This window comes from Neofelis nebulosa, chromosome 4, assembly GCF_028018385.1.
Source record: "Neofelis nebulosa isolate mNeoNeb1 chromosome 4, mNeoNeb1.pri, whole genome shotgun sequence".
In the NCBI taxonomy this organism is placed as follows: Eukaryota; Metazoa; Chordata; class Mammalia; order Carnivora; family Felidae; genus Neofelis; species Neofelis nebulosa.
In genome coordinates, this window is record NC_080785.1 from 47328077 (window position 1) to 47335171 (window position 7095).

Consider the following 7095-nt stretch of genomic DNA (forward strand, 5'->3'; position numbering starts at 1 on the left):
CAGGCTTTCTCTAGCCAGGCCTGACGAGAGGGGCTGTCTGTGAGGGAGACAGACTCAGCTGTCCCTGGCACACACCCAGCGTGGATAATTGTCCTTATTTTGCAGAAGGGGAAACTGAGGGACTCGAAGTTGCATGGGAAATTGTCCTCTGAGTTGGGACTGGGATTCAAGTCTCCGGGTTCCCAGCCCCAGGTGCTGCCTGTGCCCCAAGGCGCACACTGTAATTCACTGTATGATTCTGATTCAAATGTCTGGTGGCTTTTTTTTAAGTTTATTCATTTGCTATTTCTGAGGGAAAGAGCACAAGCGGGGAAGGGGCAGAGAGAGAGGGAGACACAGAATCCGAGGCAGGCTCCAGGCTCTGAGCTATCAGCACAGAGCCCAATGCAGGCTCGAACCCATGGACTGTGAGATCATGATCTGAGCCGAAATCGGACCCTTAACCGACTAGGCCACACAAGTGCCCCTTCGGTTGCTTATTTAGGTGTTGAAGAGGTCATGACACCCATGAAGTTGCTGGACCAACTTCCCACCTGTTCTCCCCTCCCCAGATAAAATCCCTCCCTTCCCTGCCTTCTCCCCTCCCCTCTCCGCGCCCCCCCCCCCCCACTCTACCTACTCAGCCATCCAGCTCTTGTCTCTGGGCATTTAGCACTGATGATCCTGTGCTTTCATTTGCACACCAGGGTGGCCTAGTGCAGTCAAGACAGCAGGGCCGGGCCTGGGAGGCACACAGAGAAAGCAGCTCTTGTCCCCTGCTCCTCAGGCCTCCTTCAGAAGTGCTGAGCCGTGGGTGGGTACAGGAGGTACTGGTGCTCAGTTATGATCTGAGAGGGGCCTGCCCTGCGGTAGGAGGGGGTGGTGAGTTCAAGGAAGACCCAGACGGCCCCCCACCCAGGGCCTTCTTCTGGCCTCTCCCTGCAGCTTGATCCGCACCCTCCCCACCCAAATCAGCTTGGCCCCACCCAGACCCCTTATTTATAAACCATATGTCCCTGTGTCCCTGCCTGCCTCTACTGTTTGTCCAAGGCTTCAGCTGCTTCCCCTGATAACCCGAGGTCCTGGGGAACTGGGAGGAGCCCAGGGCAAGCAGAGTTCAGGGATGCTCAGCGGGGGCCCTCCCTCTGCTCAGGAAACTTCAGGGGCCCCCATAGACGTTTCAGGGCTTGATGCATAGAACATGCTCAAAAATCAGTAGCTGTCCCCATTTAAAAATCTAACTTCCGGGACTCCTGGGTGGCTCAGTCAGTTAAGTGTCTACCTTCGGCTCAGGTCGTGATCTCACAGTTCATGAGATCAAGCCCCACGTTGGGCTCTGTGCTGACAGCTCAGAGTCTGAAGCCTGCTTCCAATTCTGTGTCTCCCTCTCTCTTTGCCCCACTCCCGCTCACACTGTCTCTCTCCTTCAAAAATAAATGAACATTAAAAAAATTTTTTTTTAATCTAATTTCCACTGTTGCCCCCAGGAGCAATTCCAGGCTGCTTGGCCAAACACTTCAAAGTCAACTGAGGAAATTTAGACCCAGAATGGGGTGGGGGGGAGGGGTCACTGGCCCTCACTCACACAGCAAGGCAGTTTGAAGTTCTCTCTACCTCACCACACTGCCTTTCCACCCGGACAGTATGGAGAAAGGGAAAGAACTTGGGCCCAGACCATGGGTCTGAGTCCTGACTCTGTCCTCTCTAGCTGTGCAATTTTGAATCGGCTGCCTAACCTCTCTGATTTATAGTTTCTTCATCTATAAAATGTAAGCATTGTCTGTTTGTTCAATAGTCAGTACCCAGAATAGTGCTTGACAAACAGTAGGAGCTCAGTAAATACTTCTCAGGTGAATCAACAAGTGAATCCCTAACCTCTCAGCTCATTTATGAGTACCAAGCAAAGCAATATGTGTGAGGTTCCTGTTCAGTGTCAAACACACAGCAGGACATTCCAAATGGGTTTCCCTTTGCCTCTTGACTGATCACTCTAAGGGCTCCTGCTGCCCTTCTGACCCTAGCCCAGGATCCCAATCTCCAAAGCCTAGATCCATCTTGAATTACTCAGGCACCAAGAGCCTCAGCCTAAGGAGTTTTCTCGGCACGCCAGGCTGGCCTCCTCTCCAACAGCCCCTCCAGCACATTCCCCCCAATCCCCTGCCCGCCCCAAGGTCCCTCTGCTCGCTGCCTGGGGAAACAGCATCCCTGGCTGCCCCTCGGGGTCCAGCCTGCAAGCCCTCATCCCCTGGACACCCCTTCCCTCCCTTCCCCTTTGTTCAGGGAATGTTTTCCTCCCCCCTGTAACTGTGGAGGGACACGGGTGGGCAAGCTGAAGGGGCTAGTATCCGAGCCAGGAGCCAGGGGAGTGTGACCGCCGTGCCTTCGGCACCTGCTACACTCAGGGCATCTCTAGGGGCTGTAAAGGCCTTTGCAGAGATGGGTTAGGACCATGTCACAGGGCCACGGAAAGGCTGAAATAACAAATGGCCTCAGTAAAAGGCAACCAGAGAGAGGCGAGGGTCGGGGAGCCATAGAAGAGCTCCAGCCCAGCCAAGAAGGCGCCCCCCACTCCCCACCAGGTGACTTTGGGAAGGCACCTTCTCTCTGGTCTCAGTTATCCCAGCTCTTTCATGAGGATGGCAGCATGGGTGTGGGGGTTTGAGTCGATTCCCTACCGCCCCTGACGGCTCCCTGGCTTCCTAGCATCCCTACCGCCCCTGACGGCTCTCTGGCTTCCTAGCATCCCTACCGCCCCTGACGGCTCTCTGGCTTCCTAGCATCCCTACCGCCCCTGACGGCTCTCTGGCTTCCTAGCATCATCACACCTGGGTGCCCCACCCCCACACGTAGAAGTGGCTGTCCGGGGACTCCCAGCCTGGCCAGCTAAGGAGTCCCTTCCCAACCCCTCGTCACTCCATCGGGCCCCAGAATCTGCCCCGTAGGGCCCACGAGAGATTAGCAGACTGCAGGAGGCAAGGGGGGTGATGTAGCTGGGCTTTGAAAATAGTCCCCCCGGGAGTGCTAAGCCTTGGGAAGGGGCCTCTCTGGCTTCCCCCAGAGTTGGGTTGAGGCGCCCAGATGGTGTTTCCACCGGGATAAGCCCCAGGGCGTGTGGAAGGAGGGCCAGGCCCGTGAGGGCTCCTGCAGACCTCCTCCTCCCTCGGGCGGGGACTGGGACTGGGACTGCACCTCAGGTGGCACCACCAGGGCTGAGTGGCGCAGGAATGGGGGTGCCTCACTGACCCACCACAGGCTTTCCTCCCAGGGCTGTGCTGTGGAAATGCAGTGGGGGGGGGAGGGGGGTGCCTGGGATCCCACAGCACGGCAGAGACACAGGAAAATGGGGAGGACAGGCAACAGGTGCGGGAGGGCCCCCACATTCAGCACCTTCCAGAGGCGGGCTCCTGGCTGGCCGCGGGGGGATGTGGAGACTTCCCCAAGCATGCTGGAGCTTCTGACGGCAGGCCGATGGCCTCGGTCCCTGTGTGTGTCTCCACAATAGAGCTAAGCAAGCACAGAGCCCAGGCGTCGTTAGGACAAGGCTCAGAGATATGAGCTGGGGTATGAATCAGACCCCAAAGCCAACGTGCGGGGAGAGATTCCAGCTGCAAGGTTTTAAAGGCTTCTGAGCCAAATCCTAGACCTGGGAGGGCTTTTCAGGACTCTCAATGCAATCGTCACGGTGTGGATGGGAAAACTGAGGTGCAAAGAGGGGAAGGGAGTCATCCGAGGTGCTGCTGCTTTGCTGTAGCCGGGAAGGAGCCCTGGTGTCCCGAGCCCATCCTGACATCCCTAGATTGGCCTGTTTCTGGAGGCTCTGGATGAGCTTGGGCTCACCCCCAGCCTCTGCCACCTTTGCCCATGGCTCCAGGAGCTTGGCATGGAAACCAGCACAAGCTGGTTCCAGCACAAAGGAAGGCCAGTCAATGATTCATGGAGGCTCCTTTCCTGGAGACCTTCTCTGGCTATACCCAGGCACTGCCGCTGGCTCCTGTACAAGTGCCCCAGGGTGGCAGGACAAGGCAGGTGGGGATTAATCAGTGATGGGCCAGAGGAAGTCGCTCTGGGGATGGGAAGTCATAGCCCATCCCCAGTCCCCAGTCCTCTCCCTCTCTCTTTTTTTGTGACTCTCAACCTTTGTAATCTTTCTGCCTCTCTTGATAACCGACCACCTCCATCTCTCACCTACCCCCCTCCCTCTCTGCCTGTCTCTCACGCACACAGGTACAAGCACACTCTTATCTGCCTCTTCTTTCCCCCCATGTCCCCAGCACCCTGACTCTGAACTCAGAACATCTCTCTCCTCCTTCGTCCCTCACACCTGCCCTCATGAGAGGTCTTGTAAACTCAGCCATCCTGAGGATTTAAATAGCAGAATCCGAAAGCTGCAGGGCTCTCAGAAATAATGCCCAGGCTCACATTTACTATATGTTCTATAGAAAACCCGTTCTTCAAAACAGTAATACAAGTTACTTCCAAAAGAAAGGTCTGTGGACAAATAAGTTTGGTGAACACTGGCCTAAATAAGTGTATTTTTAATTGCAGGCCTTGTCAGAGCCTCTACTATAACTTCTGTGATGAGTGATACGGTCTCCAAACTTAGCCTAATCACTGTGAAAACCAGTCAACAGCTCCAGGAACTGGGGTTCCCATTCTGCAAGGACCAGAGGAAGCAGGTGATCCATCTAAGCTCAGGTGACCTACCTAAGCCATTCACCCAGGCCTTGGTCAAGCATGTGGATAGCACCGGCTGGTAAAAATCCCCACGGCCACTAAATTCGGTTTCAAATCTAACTCTCTAGGATTTCTCATTTTCCATTTCCAGAAAATCTCAAGGGCAGCCTGCGGTGACTTCACATTTAGGGAGAAGGAGGGAAATGGGCGGGGGAGCTAGGAGCCCTCGGAATTTTCTAGAACTAAAGCTTCGGGCCCCACGGAGGCCTTCCTAGGTTTGGTGTCTCTAGGTCCCACATTCCTGGAGGCAGATGCAGCTGATCCTCCCAGTCCGGGAGGTCACTGCCAGCAGCGGAAATTCTTGGAGTTCGTCTCGGATGGAAGGTGCCACTGGCCCATCAGTCACGATCCAGGCGCATCAGTGACTCCTGGAACTTCACGAATAGTTTAACAGAGCCATCCTCTCCCTAGAGCCCAGGAATCTTCTCACAGGGTATGGAACAGAGACACCTCTTCAGGTCTGCAGGAGAGAGGAGTGAAGTGAGGCAGGAGACAAAAAGATCCGGGTGTCCAGAGGCCTAGGAAATGCCTGCGCTGCCCTGTCTTTGTGAGACCCAGAAATGAGGGTGAATGTAGGAAATCATGAGTGCTTATTCCAGAGTCGCAGGCACCCGCTTGACAGCCAGCAATGCCAGGTGGCCAGCTGAGGTTAAGGGGCCGTGTGCCCTATGACCACAGGAGAGGCTGCCTCTCCAAAGCCAGCCTTGGTCAACGTCCTGAGCCAGCGAGACACGAACCCGGCTCAACCCTCACCACATCTTCTTCAGCATGGAACTCACCTCCCAGTGTCTGGCTTCCCAAGGAATGTCTGCTGAGGAAACATGTTATGTGAAAATAGAGGTTGCCAGTATTCTTATCAAATATATAATTTATTATACATTTCTCACTGGAAAAAAAATTCTCACCGACACACGAGAGAAAAAGAAAGAAAGAAAGAAGAAAAAGAAAACCCCCACCACAGTACCTGCTAACTATCCAAGCAAGCAGCCCTGATTTGGGGAGGGAAAAGGGGGTGGGGGCTGGTCTCTACCACCCTCCCAGGAACTTGCTTTTTTCCCAGAAGGCAGTTCAACATCCACTGCCGGGAATCCAACAGATACCCGTCTACTCTGCGGGCCTGGGTACAGTGCCCTCATATTGTTCAAAATCTCAAGCTCCATTTAAGGGAGGTTTCCTAGGAGTTCAAACAAATAACAAAAGTTGTTGAGTTGGTCACGTCATCACCTGGCATTGTAGCCTGCACAATCCAGAGGACCCTGCAGCAGGTTCCTCCGGCAGCTGAGGCCTTCCTGGTTCCTGCTTTAGGGGCTTGACATCACTGTCCCTCACACACACACACCGAAGTGATATTCAGAATATGTGAACACCCTCAACAGGCAACTTTAAACAGGTGATTACAAGTAAGTTTCTTGGTATTGTAAGTTTCATTTGTTTGGCTTTTCCATTTGAGTTCCTTAAAGGCATAAGTTATTTCTATCTATTTATGTTGCATTATATGAAAAATATGTTAAAAAAAAAAAACCAAAACCTTGTGTTAAATAAGATGCCAGGGGCATATTGGCCACATCTAGAATGTTCCAGACTGCTATAGATGCTAGGCTGCCATCCTTGAGAACTTTTGCATTTTTGTGAATTTTGGGGGTTTGCTTTTGGGAGGGGTCTGGACTCATTTATTGAATTCCTTGAGAGTCTCTTTCTCTTTCTCTCTCCTCCCTTAGTCCCTCCTTCCCTTTCATTTTTCTCCCCAAAGACAATACCTTTCTCCCTCCAAATTATAGGTCTATTTGCTTACTCAGTAGCTTGTAGAAAAATATATGCCAGTTTCCCCTTAACGAACACAAGCCAGGCCAGCCTTTTCGAGCTAATATTCTACATGGGGTCAGGCTGGCTTTAGGCAAACCAAGTATAGCACCTAGTGGACATGACTGTGGGCTGAGGACATTCCTCCAGCCTTTGACTATGTTGTAGGGACTGGTCGTGGGCTAGGCTGCAAAAGCTGGCAGACTGCCGGGTCTCTGCACTTACCCAAAGCTGCGCCATGGTTCTCCCACGAGTGAGAGTTGCTGCGAAGGTTCTCAGGACAGATCAGAGGACGACTCCAAATATAGTAGTATTACAGGAGTGAATTCTCTCTCTCTGTCTCTACTTCTCTCTCTCTCTCTCTCTCTCACACACACCCACACACACGCACACACCCACACTTTCTAACTTAGACCTTGGACCTCCGCATATATGAATTGTATATTTCTCTCTTTACTAGCGACGATATGCAAAGTATATAACAGCCACACGTGGTAATCCAGCAGAACTACCCCACAACTTCAGTGCTAAATAAGGTCCCTGAGGCCCCCGACTGATGGGTTAACCTTTTAAGCGCTGGGT

The 7095-nt window shown here is 53.1% G+C and overlaps 1 long non-coding RNA gene across 2 annotated transcripts; it reads right to left on the reverse strand.

The window, feature by feature from the left end:
• Positions 1 to 4482: 4482 nt before the first annotated feature.
• Positions 4483 to 6876, reverse strand: LOC131509175 (uncharacterized). 2 transcript variants are annotated; one of them, XR_009260340.1, is made up of 2 exons: positions 6739 to 6876; positions 4483 to 5521 (listed from the first exon to the last, which is right to left on the reverse strand). It is a non-coding gene; the product is annotated as an uncharacterized LOC131509175 (long non-coding RNA). The 2 variants fall into 2 exon arrangements; XR_009260341.1 differs by having other exon boundaries at positions 4483 to 5524.
• Positions 6877 to 7095: the final 219 nt, after the last annotated feature.